General features: G+C 37.7%; 1 long non-coding RNA gene across 1 annotated transcript; it reads left to right on the forward strand.

The window, feature by feature from the left end:
- The first annotated feature begins 3,412 nt into the window (after positions 1 to 3,412).
- On the forward strand, positions 3,413 to 21,718 carry LOC121738167. The gene is made up of 3 exons (XR_006037254.1): positions 3,413 to 3,475; positions 4,794 to 4,797; positions 21,708 to 21,718. It is a non-coding gene; the product is annotated as an uncharacterized LOC121738167 (long non-coding RNA).
- Positions 21,719 to 22,000: the final 282 nt, after the last annotated feature.

Here is a 22,000-nt window from a genome sequence, read left to right on the forward strand (position 1 = left end):
GGATAAATACAACTGAAACAAAAAAAAAATCCTCTAACCTATGCGTGTGGGGTATCTATGGATAGGTCTTCAAAAATCATAATGAGGTTTCTACTATCATTTTTTTCTAACCTGAATAGTTTGCGAGAGAGACTCTTCCAAAGTGGTAAAATGTGTGTCTCTCCCCCTCTAACTTCTAAAGTAGGGGCACGTTAAGTCAAAAAAAATATATGATGTACATTAGTGATTATATTCTCTTTGATTAGGTACTTAGGTACTACAAAAACTACCATCGAAAATTGGTTCGAACGAGATCTAGCCAGTAGTTTTTTACACGTCATAAATGGTAAACCTTAATTTAACTTTCATTAAATCAACTGAAATATAAAAACAAATCGTTCTATCTTAGCGGTCATATTAATTGTTTGCTTACATTGAACTAGATCCGAAATGACTTGGTCGATTTCGATTAAATTTTATTACAAAAAGAAATCGGTTTCGATGTTCTAAGGTTGTGTTATTTCAAAATCAATTGAAGAATTTATTAAGGAACGCTAGTAAATCTATACGGATGTAACAATACAATTCAGTATACGTTTTCGATTTAGACTTAGATCTAGAATAAATCTTAAAGATAGATTTTCGTAAATAATATTATAAGGTTTAATGTTTATTGATATACTAGATTTCGCCAGCGACTTTGCCTGCCCAAAATTATACCATAATCAATTCAAACTTTCCATTGAAAAATGTGCGGGGCTAAAATGGTCGCTTTGGAAAATCATAATATTATGAATCATAATAATATTATTAATTTTTTTTATCGCAAAATGGTCACTCTGATTATTTTTTTTAATGAAATAAGGGGGCAAACGAGCAAACGGGTCACCTGATGGAAAGCAACTTCCGTCGCCCATGGACACTCGCAGCATCAGCAGAGCTGCAGGTGCGTTGCCGGCCTTTTAAGAGGGAATAGGGTAATACGGGAGGGTAGGGAAGGGAATAGTTGAGGGTAGGGAAGGAAATAGGGTAGGGGTTAGGGGATTGGGCCTCCGGTAAACTCACTCACTCGGCGAAACACAGCGCAAGTGCTGTTTCACGCCGGTTTTCTGTGAGAACGTGGTATTTATCCGGTTGAGCCGGCCCATTCGTGCCGAAGCATGGCTCTCCCACGTCTATTACGTAATTTGACATTTGTCAGTTTTGACAATTCATATTTCGATGGATTGATTGAGAGGAATTGCTAAATGTGACCATTTTAGCCCCGCTGGTGGAATTTTGAGGACCTGCCTCAAAATAGTGTAAATTTTTAGGGTTCCGTACCCAAAGGGTGAAAACGGGACCCTATTCATGAGACTTCGAAGTCTGTCTGTCCGTCTGTCCGTCCGTCTGTCTGTTACCAGGCTGTATCTCAAGAACCGCTATAGCTGGAGTTCTGAAATTTTTACAGATTGTGTATATCTGTTGCCGCTATAACAACAAATACTAAAAACATAATAAAATTAATATTTAAAGGGGCTCCCATGCAATAAACGTGATTTTTTGGCCTTTTTTGCTCGATATCAATAATGGCATCAGGTAGGCACTTGATATATTTTTTCACAAAGGCCTTAATTATATGTCTACTTCAATATTTAGGAATAATATTAAAATAAAATAAAAAATGAAGTTGGGCTCCCAGACAAAAACAGAATTTTTCGCCTATTTTTCCTCTATAACGGTACGGAACCCTTCGTGCTCGAGTCCGACTCGCACTTGGCCGATTATTTTTTATTTGTTCGTTGTCTACTACATCTAGTCATCACACAATTCCGAAATTCCTTTATCACTAAGGTACCGTACATTTTCCGCGAAAAACTGTCCTGTCTATTCCGTCCATCAAATTTTCATTTAAATCGGTTCAGTCGTTTAAGCGTAAAGAGGCAACATACAGATATACATACACTTTTGCATTTATAATATTTGTCAACAAAAATTGAATAAAAAAAACCTTAACCCGTCAATGCTGATGAATGTAAAATGATAAGATAACATAACGATCTTTTAGACCCCAAACCTTGTAGGGGTCTAAAAGACCCGTGTCGTAGAGAGTCATAAAGAATTGATTTATACCAGGCCCGATAGTTAGGGGTATAAATGACCCACTTGTGGGATATGGGAAATTGAAAATTTGATTTATAGAAAACGTAAACACTTTAGGGTTAATTCGTTTTAAAATTTTGGTTTTAGGCTGCGTACACACTAAGAGGTTTGGCAGTAAAAGTGTCTTATTACCAAAGACTAATTTGATTATTTTCTCAGCTAAGTTAAATATTATTATAAATGCGAAAGTGTGTCTGTTTGTTACCTATTCACGCCAAAACCGCTGAACCTATTTTGCTGAAATTTGCCATGGATATACTTTGAGTCCTGGGAAAGGACGTAGGATACTTTTTATCCCGAAAATTTGTACAGTTCCCTCGCGACAAACGAATTTTGGCGCAACGGGCTTCCTTTCCTCTTATTCTAATTGAGAAGCACTATTATTTCTTATACTGTCCTTTTTATACTCTACCAAGTGAAAGAATAAGAACTACGATCCCAATTCTTTATAATGAACTACACACGCTAAAATCTTTTGTCACAGTCGGTTAACAGCTTGTTAATATTGTGTTCGACACTTGGATTATGTTAAATGTACCGGAGAATTCCGGGGTTGGACCCTTTAGGCTGCGGTAGATTGGTTATTGACTTGATCGGTTTATACTGTATTAGTAATTAATTAGAACAGAAGAGAATAAAATAAGAACGATAAGAGCCCTAGAACGCGGCGATGTAACGATGCAATCGCATTACTATCGCGCGTAAGCATTGATACAATAGGCATGATGACTATTTTTTTTTCTTATCGGTAATTGAAGGACACTTAAAAAATAGAAACATCGTTGAAAGAATGACTCTGATAGCTTAAAAAATCACCAAGATATGACAATTCAAATATCTCATAAAAAAGACCGGCCCGAAACGCTCCATACAAAGTGCTACGAAAGAATGACGTCAGTCTTTCGTAGTTTGTACGCATCGGGAGACAACTTTGTTCGACAGGTATATTAAATATTGCGTTTATGAAAGTGATTTCATAACAAAAGTTGTTTTAATTGCATAAGTTATCGAATTGTATACAAATATTAAGAAATTTAATTGAAAAAAAATTCGACTAAAATATCGAACTTTGAAGGCGCATAACAAAAAAAATACAACTGGTATCAAGCTGAAATTTGGGAACACTTATTTTTTACCGTGATTTCTTTATTTTATTAACAAAATTCGCGAATCTTTGACCTTGTCATCATCCCTATTGCGAAGCGGTCGCTAGCTATGTGTATAAGTTATAACACACGAGGCGCTAATACAGTCGCGACGCAAACACGATACAAACGCGAATACACGCGTACTGACCAAGCGAGCAGCCTCGCGAGGCAGTTGCTCAGTCAGTCAGGACGTGCCTCGCCCGAGCGTGCCGCGGTCCGAGCCGAGCTGGCCGAGCGTTGTCGGTTTTTGTCGATGCTCAAAGGCGTCTCGGTACGTTTACCGCACTCACTCAAGATGGGAATGTTTTGCCTCGCTTATTCGTTGCATGTTAGACGCGTCATGGATAAAGAACAGTGTCTTAAACTAATACAACTTAAATATGATAAATATAGTCGCCCATGGACACTCGCAGCATCAGAAGAGCTGCAGGTGCGTTGCCGGCCTTTTAAGAGGGAACAGGGTAATAGGGGAGGGTAGTCAAGGGAATAGGGGAGGTTAGGGAAGGAAATATGGGAGGGTAGGGAAGGGAAAAGGGTAGAGGATTGGGCCTCCGGTAAACTCACTCACTAGGCGAAACACAGCGCAAGCGCTGTTTCACGCCGGTTTTCCGTGAGCCCGTGGTATTTCTCCGGTCGAGCCGGCCCATTCGTGCCGAAGCTCTCCCACGTAAAATTAAACCTAGGTCATAGAGTGGCATGTTAATTTGAACTTTTGTCGGTCGCGCCGCAATGATCTGAAAGGCACCTTTTAGATGTTCCCATAAAATTATTATAATATTATAGTCAAAATATTATACTCAAAACTATGTCTTCAGTAGCATTTTAAAAAGATAAAACCGACTTCAAATTGCACGTACTTAATTAAGAATTAAAATTCCCTATCTCAAAAACTACTGAACCGATTTTGATGAAACTTGCAGTATTCCCTAAGTTGAACAATACCTAGTACAACAAAAGAGAATCACTTAAATCTGACTTCAACGTGATACATACATACAATTTTGAAATTTGGCACATTTGTTCAGATGCTGCTATAGATTAGGGAATATTACATACATACGCGTCGAATTGATAACCTCCTTTTTTGAAGTCGGTTAAAAACACTGCTGTATCACGTGAGACGTTTATCACTTTGCTTTACACTCTAAACTTTAAAAATCACAATGTTTTTACCAAAACTTACTCAATACACTATCATATCTAAAAATTTCCCAAATCTATAGTCACAAAGCGACACGGCGCTTAAATCGCCAATTCATTGGGAAGGAATTGAAAAATTCGGGAAACATCGGAATCGTCGTATGCCAAACGAGGCCCATTCCCAATTTCCATAATAGCTACCCCCACTTCATTACGTGTGGTGCGAGCGACGAGCGGGTAGCGGCAAAATGTTTTGAAATTATTAAAATGTGGCACCTGTTTGAAGGGAATAGAAACGAGTCATGCACAATTTGTAAGGTTCTTTGATAGGAGTTCACCTTTCTGCCGTTAGCGCGGAGCGCCGAGTGAGTGAAAAAATCTAAGTAAAGTGCGAAAAACACATAGCCTTGATAAAAAGCTGGTAATTGTAAATGTCAATTACTAACTTTTTTTGCACGTTTAAATAATATTTTAATTTTGTTTTACATTATAATATTTATTTTAATTACTCCTACAACACCTGAATATTAATTAAATAGTCATTAAGTCACTATAATGTCGTAATAACGATGCGATAGGTTTTAAGAAGTTTAAGTCTTTAGTCAGCTAAATAATTAGTATAGGAATTCAAAATATTCCGCTACCTCTTATGACTTGATCTATAGCCGGTTTCTCTTTGTGAGAGCGGGGCTTATAGGATAAAGGATAACATCAAAAGATAGGAAAAATGTTGTATCAGTGCCGCTTTGCTGCATTATATCTTTTGTGTCAAAATTATTATGATCTTTAGCATTATGATCATCATTTTTATTATTTTAAACATTATCAGAGCCAATTATTATAATATTTAATATTATTATCAGGATTACTATAACTTTCACTTTTATTACAATTCGCCACAGCTATCGTGATCACTTTCATTGTACATTTTTCATCACCATTATTTTCAAACTTTTATTACATTATACATAGCTTACGCTTTTTTTTAAATCTACGCTTACTTCAATCGATAGATACAATTATATTAAATAAACTAACCGATGGTTAGTTAACAAGTAGGACAATTTTTACAACATTTATTTGAAAATTCAGAAATAAAACATTTTTTTAAAGTTTTCAAATTGCAAATAACTACAGTGTTTATTTCCAAAAAAAAAAAATGTCAAAATACTACACCTATATTCATCTCACCCAGTTTATTAAAAATACCATCCATTTTCCGAAGAGCAGTAATTTTTGCTTACTCCGCGTATGTAGATATAATAAGCTTCATTTTGTCTGAACACGAACGCTATATAGCTGACTCAGTGCAGCCGGAGATTTTGTCTGCGGACTAAATTATGAATTTGACGAGCTGTCAGAAAATTACGATATTGACGGGCTATCAGATCATTATGAAACTGACGAGCTATTATAAAACTATGGATTTAATGGGTGATAATCCATAAAATTGTGATTTATTAGAAAACTGGTGCAATGGCTTTTAGAGTTTTGGAATTGAGGCTGATTGGGGATCTAAAAAATGGTGTCGCCTTAACTTTTTTAGCATCTTCGGGACCGAGTGAGGTGGTATCGGCCAGCCCGAATTCCACTGTAGAATTATACCGCCGCACTTTAATACAGTGTGTAAGGCTGCGTTTCCACCTGAGATGTGTTGCGAGTGTTATTAAGATCCAATAGCATCGCCGCGCTGAACGATGTCATGGCAAGCTCACGTCATTGAAGCGATTCTATTGGTTCTCAAAACACATTCCTCGCAACACATATCTGGTGGAAACGCAGCCTTATGGGGTCCTCGCAATCCCTACCCTCTTCTATTACCCTATTCCCTCTTAAAAGGCCGGCAACGCACCTGCAGCTCTTCTGATGCTGCGAGTGTCCATGGGCGACGGAAGTTGATTTCCATCAGGTGACCCGTTTGCTCGTATGTCCCCTTATTTCATTAAAAAAAAAAAAAAAAAACTTTTGTGGTACACTTGACGGAATTACTATCACGTCTATATTGATTTCTGCTTTAATATAGTAATTTTTATTTATGTATTATGTATATACTATATGTGTTATTATCGGTCAGTCAAGGTTTGGTTACTTTTAAAATTTAAAATATAAAAAAGTGCCCTAAAGATTATTGCCACGCAGAAAAACGACGCGAGCCCTCACGAAGCTCAGCTTTTATCTAGTAGATAGCACGTAGAAAAATGATTTCTGGCGTATAAATACGATTTTTCTTCAGACACCGAAGATAGACAAGAAAAAATTCCATCATAAAACTCTTCATGTAACATATAAACAAAGATATTTATCATCTAAACTAGGCAGTCCCTTAGGGCACGATAGCAAAGGGTTCACGATGCCGTAGGGACGGCCCTGCAAACTTCCACCGTTCTTACTTATTTTGCCTCTCATGTAACCCTTATAGGGAGGACTTAAGGGTGAATTTGGATGTGGAACTACTTTGGTAATTTGGCCAGTTTACGAGATACGTGAAATATGTTTAAATGTGGCTCATTTTCATTTATATGTTGAGAAGTTGAGTATTTGCTCGAGCAATCATCATCATCATCATTAGTATCATTATCAATTGCGGTGATGATGACCGTTTTAATTGAAACAAGAAAGAATCATCATAATCGGCGCCGGTTTCGGTGACAGTGACCGGTTTCATTGAAACAAGATCGTCAGGCGTTGTATTATAGTGTCCAAGTGTGCGCGTAGTATACAATAATCATCCTTAATATTATTACCAATTTCGGTAGGTGTAAGGTCGGTTTCGGTGACGGTGGCCGGTTCAACAAGATCAGCAGACGTTATATTGTAGTGCCCAAGTGTGTGCGTAATACACAAGAAATTCTCTTCCTTTTCTCGCATAATAATTATTAGACTAGACGTCCTGCGCGCTTTCGCCCGCGTAAATTAATTTCACCGACAAAATAGTCGACAAAAAATAGCCTATGATCCATCACGTGGTCTATTTCTTATCTGTGCCAAATAACTGAAAAATTGCTCCAATAGTTCGTGAGATAAGCCATTTCAAATAATTTCCCCCCGCTTTTTCCACATTTTCCTTCACTTCTTCGCTCCTATTAGTCTTAGCGTGATAAAGTAGAACTTAAAACCTTCCTCGATAAATGCGCTTTCTAACACTGAAATAATTTTTCAAATCGGACCAGTAGTTCCTGAGATTAGCACGTTCAAAGAAACAAACAAACTTTTCGCTTTATAATAATATTATAGTATAGATTCTGTATGCCCATCCAAATTCCAATGCATAGATCATAATAATAATATCGGTAGACAATCAAGTAATCAGCCTGATTCTGTTGTTTCGTTTTCACTTCTGCTGGCACTTCCAGAGTATATATTTAAGTAAATCGGAGTATAATTGTTTATTATCAAATTGAGTAATAAAAATCTTTTTTATTTTAGCCTTATATCAAAGTAATCAAGATTTTTATTACGTGATTTCAAACAAGGTTTGAAACAGAATAAGATATATTTAGGTAACAATAATAATAATGTCACAAACCATTCCAAGTTTCTTAGGAACGTGTTTTTCTTTGAATACTTTTTGTGTGGTACAAACTAAAACTTACAGCGATTTAAATTAAAGGGCATTTTAGTTGGAATATGAAATTATACTTGGATTGAAATAATTACATTGACAAATCACATACAGGAGAATTAATGGCAGCTGTCAATAACAATTAAATATTATCAATTTGAATGAAAGTTTGATAGTTACGCTTTTACGCGAAAAATACTCAAGCGATCATCACAAAACTATGTACGCATATACTTGGTATGATGATATTTTCAAATTTAGTAAAGAAAAATAAGCTGTCCGTAACACAGACTGAAAAGCAAGTCGATTCATACATCAGATGGGCCTATAAAAAGTCCTGCGCATTATCTCTCGCCAGTCGTGTCGATCAGTCGTCCCACTGGGTTATGAGAGTAAAAGAAAATAATGATCTTGTGTACACACACTCGGACTCTATAAAGTCATTGTTGCGTACCTGCCTCTTTCAATGAAACTGGTCACTAACACCGAAACCGTTATGGACCCATTATATAACAAATCGTTTCCGCTCATGCTCCTCCGCTTTCCGCTGATCGCTTGCACCACACGACCTCCAGGGACAAAACGTTTATCATCCTGTTATGATTGTACTATTCCTCTAAATCTCTGGAATCCTAAGAAATAAAAATACTCTTATCCATTTGCAAAATAATTTTATATTCCACGATTACTATCAGCCTTTTCAAGAATAACGGGGCCGTCCACGCGTTACGTCAGACAATTTTAAGGAGCCTTGACCGTACAGTACACAAAATGTTGACTTTCTCTTTTCTGCCACTCTTTTATTACAGTAAAATGTACAGTTTTTTTTAGAATGTAATCATCACATCCATACTTATACATAATATTATGCAAAGGTGTGACTGTCTGTCTCTCTGTCTGCTTTCACGCCAAATCTGATGAATAAATTTCGCTGAAATGGAGATGAAGCGAGAAAAAAATCGGCCAAATGCGAGTCGGACTCGCGCATGAAGGGTTCCGTACCGTTATTGAGCGAAAGTTGGCAAAAAATTGTGTTTTTTGTATGGGAGCCCACATTAAATATTCATTTTTTTAATTAATTATTAATAATTAACAAATATTATATTTAAGAATTTTGTGAGTATTGCAAGTGCCTACCTGCTACCATTATTGACGAACAAAAAAGGCCAAGAACATTAGGTACGTTTGTTCATTGTTGTATGGGAATAAACCCTTTTAAAATATTTATTTTATTTTTAGTATTTGTTGTTATAGCGGCAGCAGAAATACATAATCTGTGAACATTTCATAAGTCTAGCTATAGCGGTTCTTGAGTTACAGCCTGGATGCAGACGGACAGATGGACAGACATCGAAGTCTTTTATCCTTTTGGATACGGAACTCTAAAAACGTACGGTTTCCACGCGATAACCGAATTTTGGCGCAAGATAGTTGCGGGCGTTATAGTACTTAATACATATTACTACAAAACAAGCGTATGTATCGCCTGATTTATGTTAAATACGTGTTTAACCTCATTTACATTTAATACCCTAAGTACGTTTGGCTTAACTTTTGGCAATAATTAGCCGAGATTAAGTAAGGTTTCGTTTGCCAAAGCATTTTATGTTAAGTAGGCGATTATTCAAGTAAGATTAATCTTTGTATACTATACTGTACTCGGCGAAACATGGCGATAGCGGTCATTGACTCCCTGTCAAAAACTTGTCATTTTCTATACAAAGCCGCGATTGACAACATCTGACACTTCATTGTCAATCGCGGTTTATATAGAAAATGACAAGTTTTAGACAGGGAGTCCGTGACCGCTACCGCCATGCTTCGCCGAGTACAGTACAATAACATTACAAATCTTTTACTGCCCAGTTTTTGTATATTTAAGTCTAGATCAGTGTCTGATCAAATGGGCCAAGTTTCAAAAGTGTAAGTATGTATATTTATGTATGTATGTATGTATGTTTTTATGTTTGTAATGTAAACGTAATTTTAATTCTCGGTTACGTACAATTTTGAAGTCGGTTTTATCTTTTGACTTTTTAAAATGCTATTATTATCTGTTTCGGTCAAATGCACTTTAGGGTCCTAGCACATGGCGACTTTTTGTAGCGATGCAATCGCGCGTTTAGCCACTGCACGATTGTAATAGTTGCATTAGAAACGCGCGACTGTAGCGGTAAAAAAAAATAAAAAATATATCCACAGCCGAATATATAACCTCCTCGTTTTTTGGAAGTCGGTTAAAAATGCGCGACCGTTTCAGCTGACAACGCGCGGGGAGAAAACTTACGCGTTCTTATCGCGTTTGCATCATGATTGTATCGCGTTTTCATTGCGACTGAATGAGCGCCCCGTGTACACCTAGCGACCGCTTCGCGATTGTAACAATGTAAACGCGCGACAATATCGCGAATGCGTCGCTACAAAAAGCCACCGTGTACTAGGGCCCTTATAGTCCTTACTCTCCGTAATATTACCAATGCCGCTAAGGAACGTTTTAACTTATAAAAAATTTACCAAAGTTTAATTTGAATAAGAATCTTGTAAACACCTTTTAATATGTCTCGATTTAACATATAAATTTGGTTTTCGGTATGTCCGGTTCGAGCTTTCTAAGGAACCAATAAACCTAATTTCTATGCATCATAACCCTTTATTCGTCTATATGTAACACTGATACAATCTATATTATGGCCTATATCGCCTAATATTGCCTCATAAAATGTGATACCAAAGTTTTATTGTGTCATCTTTCGTTTCTGCTTTTAACGCATTCGTGGTCCAGTGGTTTAGAGCGTGGCTCTCGACTCGAATGCCATGGGTTCGATTCCCGCGTTGGAAAGTAATATATATCTAAGACTGGTTAGGACTAAGTAGTCTAAAATGATCACATTTAGCAATTCCTCTCAAAAAATGCAGCAAATGAATTGGCAAAACTGTCAAACTGACAAATGTGACAAATAGCAAGCAGACTTGCATTTTGCGATTTTTAAAAAATGAATCATATTATGATTCATAATATGATTCTCCAAAGCGACCATTTTAGCCCCGCTGATCACCTGCTTGTCTGACAAGTAAGATGCTCCATGCGTCGGACTGTATGTGCCTGATCTCTCTTTGCTTTAACCGATTTAGCTAAAATTTGGTATGGAGACTCTTCAGTACCGAGAAAGGACATATGATCCTGAAAAAATGTACGGTTCCTTCGTGATAACATAACGTGGTAGAGCCATGCTTCGGCACGAATGGGCCGGCTTGACCGGAGAAATACTACGTTCTCACAGAAAACCGGCGTGAAACATCGCTTGCTCTATGTTTCGCCGAGTGAGTGAGTTTACCGGAGGCCCAATCCCCTACCCTATTCCCTTCCTCACCCTCCCCTATTACCCTATTCCCTCTTAAAAGGCCGGCAACGCACCTGCAACTCTTCTGATGCTGCGAGTGTCCATGGGCGACGGAAGTTGCTTTCCATCAGGTGACCCGTTTGCTCGTTTGCCCCCTTATTTCATAAAAAAGTAATCGTTAAACTTAGAGACAGAGGCAAAACAAACAAAGGCAATATTTATTTTGTGTCATTCCCATTGGTCTCCTAAATCATTGGTAATCTTACACCATAAGCCCCGATAAGGGAATCGATATTAAAACTCGATAAAATCTGATAAATCGATATTCTATTCGATTAATCTTTGTTTGGTAATGTTTTTGTCATTGTTTTGTTTAGTCTATATGGATTTTGGTGATGAAAGAATAAATTAAGTAAGTATATGGAATTTTTGTTTTTTAATTAAAATTTTAAATCGTATTTTTTGTTTTAGAATGTTTTATTAAACTGATTTGTATGGGATTTGGTATAATAGTTCCCGGTTTCTGTGACGGTGGCCGGTTTCATTGAAACCAGGCCAGCCACGCAGGAGTAATTTTATAGTGCCCAAATGTGTGCGCAGTACACAATTAGAGCACTCTCTATTCCTTTCACTCTCATAACCCATTGGGATTTGGGACGGAAGACCGACGCGACCGGCGAGAGATCAGGCGCAGGACCGACTTTTTACATGCCCATCCGACGCATGGATCATCTTACTTGTCAGACAATCAGATGATCAGCCTGCATTGTCCTAACCAAACTTGGAAATAACATGTTTCCAACGCGGGAATCGAACCCACGACCTCCGAGTCAAGAGCCGCGCTCTATACCACTAGACCACGGAGGCGTGGACTTGGTATGAAAATACTTTGAATCCCGAGAAAGGACATAGGATACTTTTTATCCCGGGGAAATGTACGGCTCCCGCGGTAAACGAGTTTTGGTCCAAAATAGTCATCTAGTAATACAACTAGCAAAAATCCGAGCTTTGTGAGGGCTCGCGACGTTTTTCTGCGTGGTAATAATCTTTAAGGCAGTTTTTTTTATATTTTAATAGTAACAAAACCTTGACTGACTGATGATAACACATCTACATACAAATAAAAATTACTATGGAACTTTGGAACTCACTGCCACTGGAAATTCGTCGCGCTGATACGATTAATATTTTTAAAAATAAGACACCATTTCTTAAATAAGACATAAATTTGTTGCTACTTTTATTATTATTATTGTTTTTCAAGTTAATTGTTAATTAAGTAAACTTTTCTCTGTTTATTAGTTTTGTACACCTACACGATGTTTGCAATCTCTTTTAGACAATCCGATAAACAAAAGGTTGACTGGAAGAGATTGCTTGTTAGCAATAAGTTCGCCTTTTGTGCATCATCAGTATATGCTGTCATATGTAAAATGATTTTATTTTGTATTTTTTTGGTGTGCAATAAAGTGTTATTGTATTGTATTGTATTGTATGTTAAAGCACAATTCAATAAGCGTCATAGTTACCATAAAGTGTACCAGAAAAGTGCACAGGTTGTGGGATAATACTCAGTCCCGTTTATTTGACTACGACTAAACTCAGGACTAAACGGATTTAAAACAACGACTAACCTAATCCGGCAAGTTCAAGTAACAACTGTTGTTAGCGACTACACACGCAGACGAACACACATACACACAGCACATACTAATCTCAAGCAGAGTCCGGAATACAAATTTGCTTATAATGTAATGTGCAGTCGCTAACTAAAGTGCTTAGAATAAATTTTATGCTATAGTTTAAGCGTTGGTTCGAGGCGCAGGTCATTGACCTATCAAAAAGTTACCAAGGTTTTAGGCCCGAGACTATAGTTTAAGTGGTGAATCAAGGCGACAGTCGTTAAGAGGAGTCCACACCGCCCTTTTTTCCATACAAACGTTGTCCCCTGTTTCCTCCCTAGATAATGCTAGTAGAGTTATAATTTTTTTCCTGAATATCTACGGCCACTAATACAATGTCCCTATGTTTTCTTTTTATTCATAATTTAATTATTAAATAAGATATGAACGTTCAAAAACCCAAAAAAATGGCCAGATTTTCCGCTGTGTTCAAACGTCCAGAAAACAGATTTGGCTAGATTATACAAAAAAAAGCAAAACATAGGAACACAGCTCAAGCCTTTAAAAAAAGGTTTAATGAAAAAAGTACTTAAATCGGTTAAGTTTTGGAGAAGGAATCAGGGGCAACGAATCGTTGATTTTCTGGATTTTCTGCAGTTGTCTCTATCGCGTTCTGCGGTATAGTTTTGGGGTAAGGGAGACAGCTATAGATATTACACGTACTTTTTTTTTCATTTCTCTAGCCCCTGGTGTATCCTCTTAAAGTCATTAATGGTGGACGAAATAAAATTTTCTCGTAATTCGGAAAAATGCATAGTTCTTGCGGTGTTTTATTTCGCGCGTAAAGACGGAGCAACTAGTTTTAAAGAAATAAAAACTCCTAAGTATACAAGTTCTGCCACTTTACAATTTTATCCAAATCAGTTCAGCCGATTTCGCCACATTGTTCATTTCATCTCGCCACAGTACCTCAATTATAACTCAGAAACTCTCACAATATCCTACTCACCCCTTAGATTAGTTTGTTAACAAACTTCACAACTTTTCGCTCCCACCTTTTGACTGATGTATCCCTTTACTTTGTTAATTTCATGGCTTTGTTGACAGTTTGTACAATACAATTTAGCTAATTTACATTTTAACCCGTCGATCGTGGAATAACGAGACACAATAGCTTATCTATTGTTATCGCGGCCGGATGCGGCCGCTTAGGGCTTCATGAAACAATACAATAGTTAATTTTGTTGCCAAAAATCTGTATCATAAACAAAGTAACGCGGCAATGAATTATAAAGAAATGCGCCGAAATTCGTTTATCGTACGGGAACCGTAAATTTTTCCCGGCTAAAAAATATGCTATGTAAAGGACATATAGAGTATATCCGGGAAAAATGTACGGTCTGGACTCAAAGTTCAACAATACCAAATTTTAGGAAAATTGGTTCAGCGACTTAGGCGTGAAGAGGACAGACAGACAGACATACAGATAGACAGACAGACACAATCACATCTATAATATTACGCATTTATAATACTAAGTATGCAAGTATGGATTTGATATTTTAAATGAAGTTTTGTTTGGACTTTTGACGCAATTCGTAGTGAAAAATACGAACAATAATTTTCGCCGCATGTAGAAAGAGAGATTACCTTCTCTTTCGCCGCGCCGAGGGTCCATTCTTCTTAGGAACTTTCGATCAGTGTCCTGACGCGAGTTAATCATGTTTTACATATCCCAAAAAAGCGTCGCTACAAAGGTTTGAAATGAAATATATTAATCTTGTTTTATAATTTTGAAAATATAACTTCTAGCTCAGTCAGAACTCAGAAGATCTTCTTCTCACGGCGCATGGCAAGACAACGTTTGCCGGATCAGCTGCATTTCCACTGAAAAGTCTGGAAAAAACTGCTTAGCAAGACCGCCTTTTTGCACAATTTTGTAATTTTTATAATTTTTTTGTTGTTATTTCTTTTGTTTTTGTCTCTTCTATGTGTTTTTATGTGTTTTCTTTTTTGTGTGTGCACATAAATATTTTTTTTTTATTTTGACGACCTCTGTGGCTCAGTGGTGAGCGCGTTGGTAGCTCAAACCGGGGGTCGCGGGTTCGAATCCCGCCGATGGAACAAAAAGTTTTCAATGTTCCCGGATCTGGATGTGTATTAAATATGTGTAATGTGTATGATACAATGAAAATCTTAAATATATGTATAGTATAAAATTATTAAATATATTTCCGTTGCCTGGTACCTGTAATACAAGTCCTTTAGGTACTTAGCACGGGGCCAGACTGACGTGGTGTGAAGCGTCCATAGATACATATTATATTATAATATTATTATTTTTATTATTACCACTTATGCTCACGACTATACCGTAGTTAGTTAAACTTAGGTCGATAATGATTTAACTATCGATGCAGCGAGCCGCTGTGAATACTCTGTCCTTTACACGCCTGCACATAAAGTAACTATTATGCAAGATAATGTAACCTAAAATAAGCTAAGTTTATTTATAAACAAGCAATAAGTTTAAACTTTGACTCGCCTGCGTAAGAATCGGCCAAGCAGGAATCGAACTTGCACACGAACTAAACTTTTGTATGGTACTCGGTTAAAAACTGTCATGGCGCTTACGATACTTTCCCAATAGCCTTGTTCATCAAGGGCATGCGTTATAGCGCAGTCAACAGCGCACGTGAGGCATGCCCGCGACTATGACACTTTTCTTTCCAACGCGGCTGGATTTTGACGCATTCAATTATTGAATATGCCAAACGAAAGTTGAATAAAAAGATAATGACGAAAATTGAAGATGAAATAGCATAGTGTGGACATAGCTATTCCCATTTATTGTAACTTCGATGTTAAAATTATCGAACACAAGTTGTCTAAGTGTCCTGATCTAGTGATAAATTGCTAATGCTACGCCTGAGAGAACACAGTGTGGCAAAGAAACTTATTTCCCAAGTTGTACGACGAGCAAATAGAGAAGAACTCTACAACTCCAAGAAAAGACAAAAGTTAATCCACCTGTGACAAAACAAGCTACTCAAGCGGTTTTCGATCCCACCCATTCGTGCTGAAGCATGACACTTAGACCTTAGAATTCAGATATAAATTTCCATTTTAATATTATAAATGCGAAAGTGTATTATATCTGTCTATTACCTGTTCACGCTTAAACCACTGAACCGATTTTGATGAAATTTGATATTAAGATAGTTTGAGACCCGAAAAAGGAAACAATAGTGTGTGACCTACGTGAGTAGTTTTTTTTTAATGAAATAAGGGGGCAAATGAGCAAACGGGTCACCTGATGGGAAGCAACTTCCGTCGCCCGTGGACACTCGCAGCATCAGAAGAGCTGCAGGTGCGTTGCGAGGGAATAGGTGAAGGTGAGGAAGGGAAAAGGGAAGGGTAGGGAAGGAAATAGGTTAGGGGATTGGCCTCCGGTAAACTGACTGAAGGGGTCACAGGGGACATGACCATGGGCCGGCTCGACCGGAGGAATACCACGTTCTCACAGAAAACCGGCGTGAAACAGCGCTTGCGCTGTGTCTCGCCGAGTGAGTGAGTTTACCGGAGGCCCAATTCCCTTCCCTATCCTCCCCTATTCCCTTCCCTTCCCATCCCTACCCTTCCCTATTACCCTATTCCCTCTTAAAAGGCCGGCAACGCACCTGCAGCTCTTCTGATGCTGCGAGTGTCCATGGGCGACGGAAGTTGCTTTCCATCAGGTGACCCGTTTGCTCTTTTGCCCCCTTCTTTCCAAAAAAAAAGTCCAGTCGGCACGTGCCGCACGTTGACAATTTAATCTCATAGAAATCATGTTCAATCATGCTTGTGTAAGTGTATACGTACACATATTTTTACACACAGATGAAACCAATTTCGGTTTCGTTTGACAGCTCGAGATTGTTGCTCTATTCCGCTAGGTATATTAACTTTATGGTTAGTACATACGTTGCAATGACATCAATGCTTAGAAAATAGCGTATACACCAACGATTGCAATGGCGTCACCGCTTAAAGAACTTATAAACATTGAAATAAATTGTAAACATTTCACAAAGCAGGCTTTTATGCCTAGCCAAACTTGTTAAGTCTCGATTTATGAAGTAAGTTCTGATCCAGGTAATCTAGGTTTATAATAGAAAAGCCTAACGCACGGCAGTGTTTACAAATACGGTGTTTATGTAGAGTCGATCGATCAAAAGCTACAGACATAAGAAGAAATAGACATCCGAAAAAAATTGCAAGAAGAAATTTTCAAATGATTTGGCAAAAAAAAAAAACAATATACCTATAATGTTGGTCGATTTAAACCTATACGGATGTTTCGACGAGAAATCAAAAAACGTCAACATCTATAGTCAAAATTAAAAAAGATGGCACAAGCGGTCGTTGACCTTTCTAGTCTGGGAGTATTAAGAAAAATGCTTGCACCATATTCCTTATTAAGCCACAGACTATTATTGATTTATAGGAAGGTTTCTGTCAGGGTGATAAGCCCCAACTTTCTATAAGTTCATACTTAGTAGTTTTAAATTATAACCAAGTATGCAAAATATACGATTTCGCCCTTGGACTAAAAACATCTGTCACTTCATTCAAATGTCCTTTCTAGGACTTAATTAATATCGGTTTAGCTGTTTTATTAGGTAGCTTGATGAGGTACAGACGTGCGTAAAAATAACTAGGCAGAAACACAGACCGATTTACGCACTTAAAATATTTTATGAATTGGGCCAGGACACATAAACATGACGCGACGTCGTGCCGTGTATCGTGGCACGTTACGATGTCGTGACGTAGTTTTTTACGACGCTCGTCGTAGATTCCGACGACGCGACGTCGCATCGTGAAACGATGCCGCATCGTGGTACGACACGACGTCGTGTCGTGTTTATGTGTCCGGCCCTTACTTTGGATTAGTTGGACTAGCTTCAACGCCACATCTACGAAACCTAGGTCTATATCCGCTAAAGTGGGTTGCGAACTATAATTACAGTATTTAGTTGTTTAGTTAAAACTCCGATACGCAACCACTTATTACATGAAATGGGGCACGAAAGCTGCTTATTCACAACTAGATGTAGTTAATAATAACAAATTAAATAAAGATAAAAAAATTGATAATTATAGAACTGTAATAATTGTCAAGAAACAGAAAACTATAATATGTATATTGAACCAATCAAATCACTTCCAGCACTAAGCGGGCTGATGATGATAAACTTGAATCAAAATACTTCAGAATTCTAACAAAAAAAACCTACCTTACCTAACAAATCTACCCATTCTGATGCTACTGGCATCACAGCATCGTTAAACTTGTAAAAGAAAAGAAACACCAGGTGCAAGCGTTTGAATTTACAATATTAGTGAAATAAATAGAATTTTAAGTTTGAAAGTCAACTAAGATAAAAGCTGATCATAATGTTATCTAAAAGACAGCAAAGACAGCGCCAAAACAAACGGATTAATAATATTTCACGACGACAACTCGATAATACACAATCTCGAGACAAATCCTGTAGCTCGGACACTTGTGACAACGTCTCGCAGCTTAGTGCCCGACACTACTAGGGACACTCACTCGAAACTCTATAAATCGAGATATATTTTACGATTCTGTAGTTTAGCAAAACTTAAGAAACTCGCTCTGAAGTCTGAACTCGATTTCCCACTCGAAATTCGAAAAAAATACAGTTTTCGTAATGCCGTAACCAGGCGGTACCGGTCATTGACCCCTTGTCAAAATGTTGTCATATTTAATCGTTTTCTATACATGTGATTGAAAAATATAAAGTGACAGATGTTTCTAGTCCGAGTGATATCGTAATTTGCGTACTCAGTTAAAATTTTGCTCTTAACTCATAAAAAATTACAAATAATCAATCTTAGAGTTACTATGATGTTTTCCGATGAATCTATATGGGTGTGTCTTTATAAGAGGTGTTTTTTTCTAATTTAAAAGAACAGAAAACAGAAAAAAAGAAAACAAAACAGAAAGGAAAGGTCAATGACCGCTGGAGCCATCTTATTTCATTTTGACTTTATATTATAACGCCTGTAACTCCGTTGCGCCAAAATTCGTTTAACTCGCTATCAAAGTCTTTTAGAAATGCATCTCATGGCATCAACGCCGCAGTGGGCATTGACCCTAAGAGAATATATCTAGTTTCTTTAACGAAATCTACATTAGTTAATTTTTTATAGCAACTCTAAAGTTTACTAATAAATCTAAAGTAAAAGCAAAGTTTTACAGTCAACCTTACCAAGTTTTGGATTTTACCACTCTTGAGATGGCACAAAGTATAAGCGATAGCGATTAGCGAGATACAATATGTTTAAGTAAAAAATAGCAAACTAACACTTACAACTATTTAGCGGTTAGTTCTTATTCAACAAAAAGTACTAGCCAATTATTAATATTTATTGTTCCACCGAAGGTCGATTTTAAGACGAAATAAATTTTAATCAATCTTCTATCAACGCAATCTTCGATCGAAGCAAGACCGAAATTTTTAAACCTCTGAGAGTTTTTCAATATTAGATGCAATTTACAATATTTTATTTAGATGGTTCGAAAATTTTCATTATTCTTAGAATGTTTGCTATCCTTACAAGTTCAGTGTTTCACTTTGACAAAGGTTTCGCTGATCATAATTATTTTGTTTGAAGGAGCTGACGCCGTACCTGAAATAACGTAGCATCTCTTTAATAATAATAATATTATCATTCATACGAAGAACGAGAAATATAGATGATAGAGAGTGTAATGTAATATTATCACTAGTACATCACACAACCTACATTTTGTGGTACACTTAACAGAAAAACTATCACGCCTATTGATTTGTGCTTTAACATAGTAATTTTATTTACATTATGTCGATGAGTTATCATTAAGTCAGTCAAGGTGTGACGACGCGAGCCCTCACAAAGCTCGGCTTTTAGCTAGTTATAGTTCCGACTTCCGAACAAAGAGCCTCCTTCTAAAACGCCATCTTAAGTAATCGCTACCGCTTATGTCTCCCACCAGCTCCTAAAAAGTGGGTCAAGTTGGCAGAAAAGGTTTAAACGTAGATTTAGCCCTCAAGTCTAGGAAATGGAAGTGTAGTGGGCACGCCACAAACGCTAAATCTAGATTTAACGCGATACCTAGAGCGTCTTGAGAATATCTTTTTACGTTTCATATCAATGTCATTAAAGAGGCGCTCTGTAAGCTGGTAAGATGCAAAGTAAATAAAATCTGACGGATACCGTACTTTATTCAGTGATAATAATCGGCCAAGTGCGAGTCGGACTCGCACATGAAGGGTTCCGTACCATTAAAGAGGAAAATAGGCCATAAATTGTTTTTATATGGGAGCCCCACTTATTTTATTTTGATTTTATCATTAATAGTACATAATAGTACACATACAATTGAGGATTTTATGAAAATTTCAAGTACCTCACTAAAGAGCAATAAAGGCCAAAAAATTGCGTTTGTTGTATGGAAGCCCTCCTAAATATTAATTTTATTTTGTTTTTAGTATTTGTTGTTAATTATTATAGCGGCAACAGAAATACACAATCTGCGAAAATTTCAGATGTCTATAGCTATACAGACAGACGGACAGACAACGAATTTTTAGTATACGAGGGCGATTTTTTAAACTTTATTTTTTAACTGTTACACAGAGCGTCCGTGGCCTAATGGGTAGACCTTCGGTTCGCACTCCTTGAGGGTGCAGGACGCAGGTTCGAACCCGGGTGGAGGCGTGTACCTATGAGACATTTTCTGATCTCAAGTACATAATACGGACGCTTGTACGGTGAAGGAAACTATCGTGAGGGAGCCCGCACATAGTTGGTCCCAGATGTATTGACTAGTTCTTTCCTCTGGACTAGGCCGACTATGAGAATGCCGTATGTGCTTGGGCAACCATACGGACATTTAAAAATGTTGTCCCAGGCACTACAGTATTTGAGGAGTGGGTATTTCGCTCTGAAAATACTGTATAAATCATCCACAACGGATTTCAATGCCTAGTTTTTAGTGTTGTATAGAAGCCTTCATGTAAGTAAAAGCTAGGTCGTCCCTGACCTAGTAGCCTTTAGCAGATCTAGTCTAGGTAATAGTGAAAGGCAGTGTCATTGTTGGCTAGCGCACAGCCACACCTAGGTAGAAGACACAGGCGTGGGATAAAGGTCTTAGTCTGGGCACACATTTATGCACTACAAGTGAGAAGACATAATAATATTTGTGGCTTAGTTGTTTCGGAGGATTTTAATAACTACCACACGGACAGTGTCTATAATTATTATGAACACGAAAGTATGGTATGTCTTCACTGTATGGTATCTCTTCACGCTCAAACCGCTGAACCGATTTTGCTGAATTTTGGCATGGAATGTGACTTTTTATCTCGTAAAAATGTACGGTTCTCTCGCGATAAACGGAGTTGCTGACGTCGAGTTTTCTTATCGATTTCATTAAGGATATTTACATGTTTCCTACGATTTTTATTGACGATTAACTCTTTTTTTTTATGAAATAGGGGGCAAACGAGCAAACGGGTCACCTGATGGAAAGCAACATCCGTCGCCCATGGACACTTGCAGCATCAGAAGAGCTGCAAGTGCGTTGCCGGCCTTTTAAGAGGGAATAGGGTAATAGGGGAGGGTAGGGAAGGGAATAGGGGAAGGTAGGGAAGGGAAGAGAAGGGAATAGGGTAGGGGATTGGGCCTCCGGTAAATTCACTCACTCAGCGAAACACAGCGCAAGCGCTGTTTCACGCCGGTTTTCTGTGAGAGCGTGGTATTTCTCCAGTCGAGCCGGCCCATTCGTGCCGAAGCATGGCTCTCCCACGTATATACTCGCTGGGACTTTGCATTAGCTCGTGATAAATGTAGCCTAAGTGATAAGTCATTCTTGTGTTTCAAACGGTATTATTAATATGCCGTAACGCACACGACGCGCAGCGCAGACGTGTGCGTTACTGCATATAATTGCATAGGTTCTATTTCCACGGACTAAAAAGTGCGTCACGGATAGTCTGTCGTCTGCGATGC

Source organism: Aricia agestis, chromosome 22 (assembly GCF_905147365.1).
Source record: "Aricia agestis chromosome 22, ilAriAges1.1, whole genome shotgun sequence".
In the NCBI taxonomy this organism is placed as follows: Eukaryota; Metazoa; Arthropoda; class Insecta; order Lepidoptera; family Lycaenidae; genus Aricia; species Aricia agestis.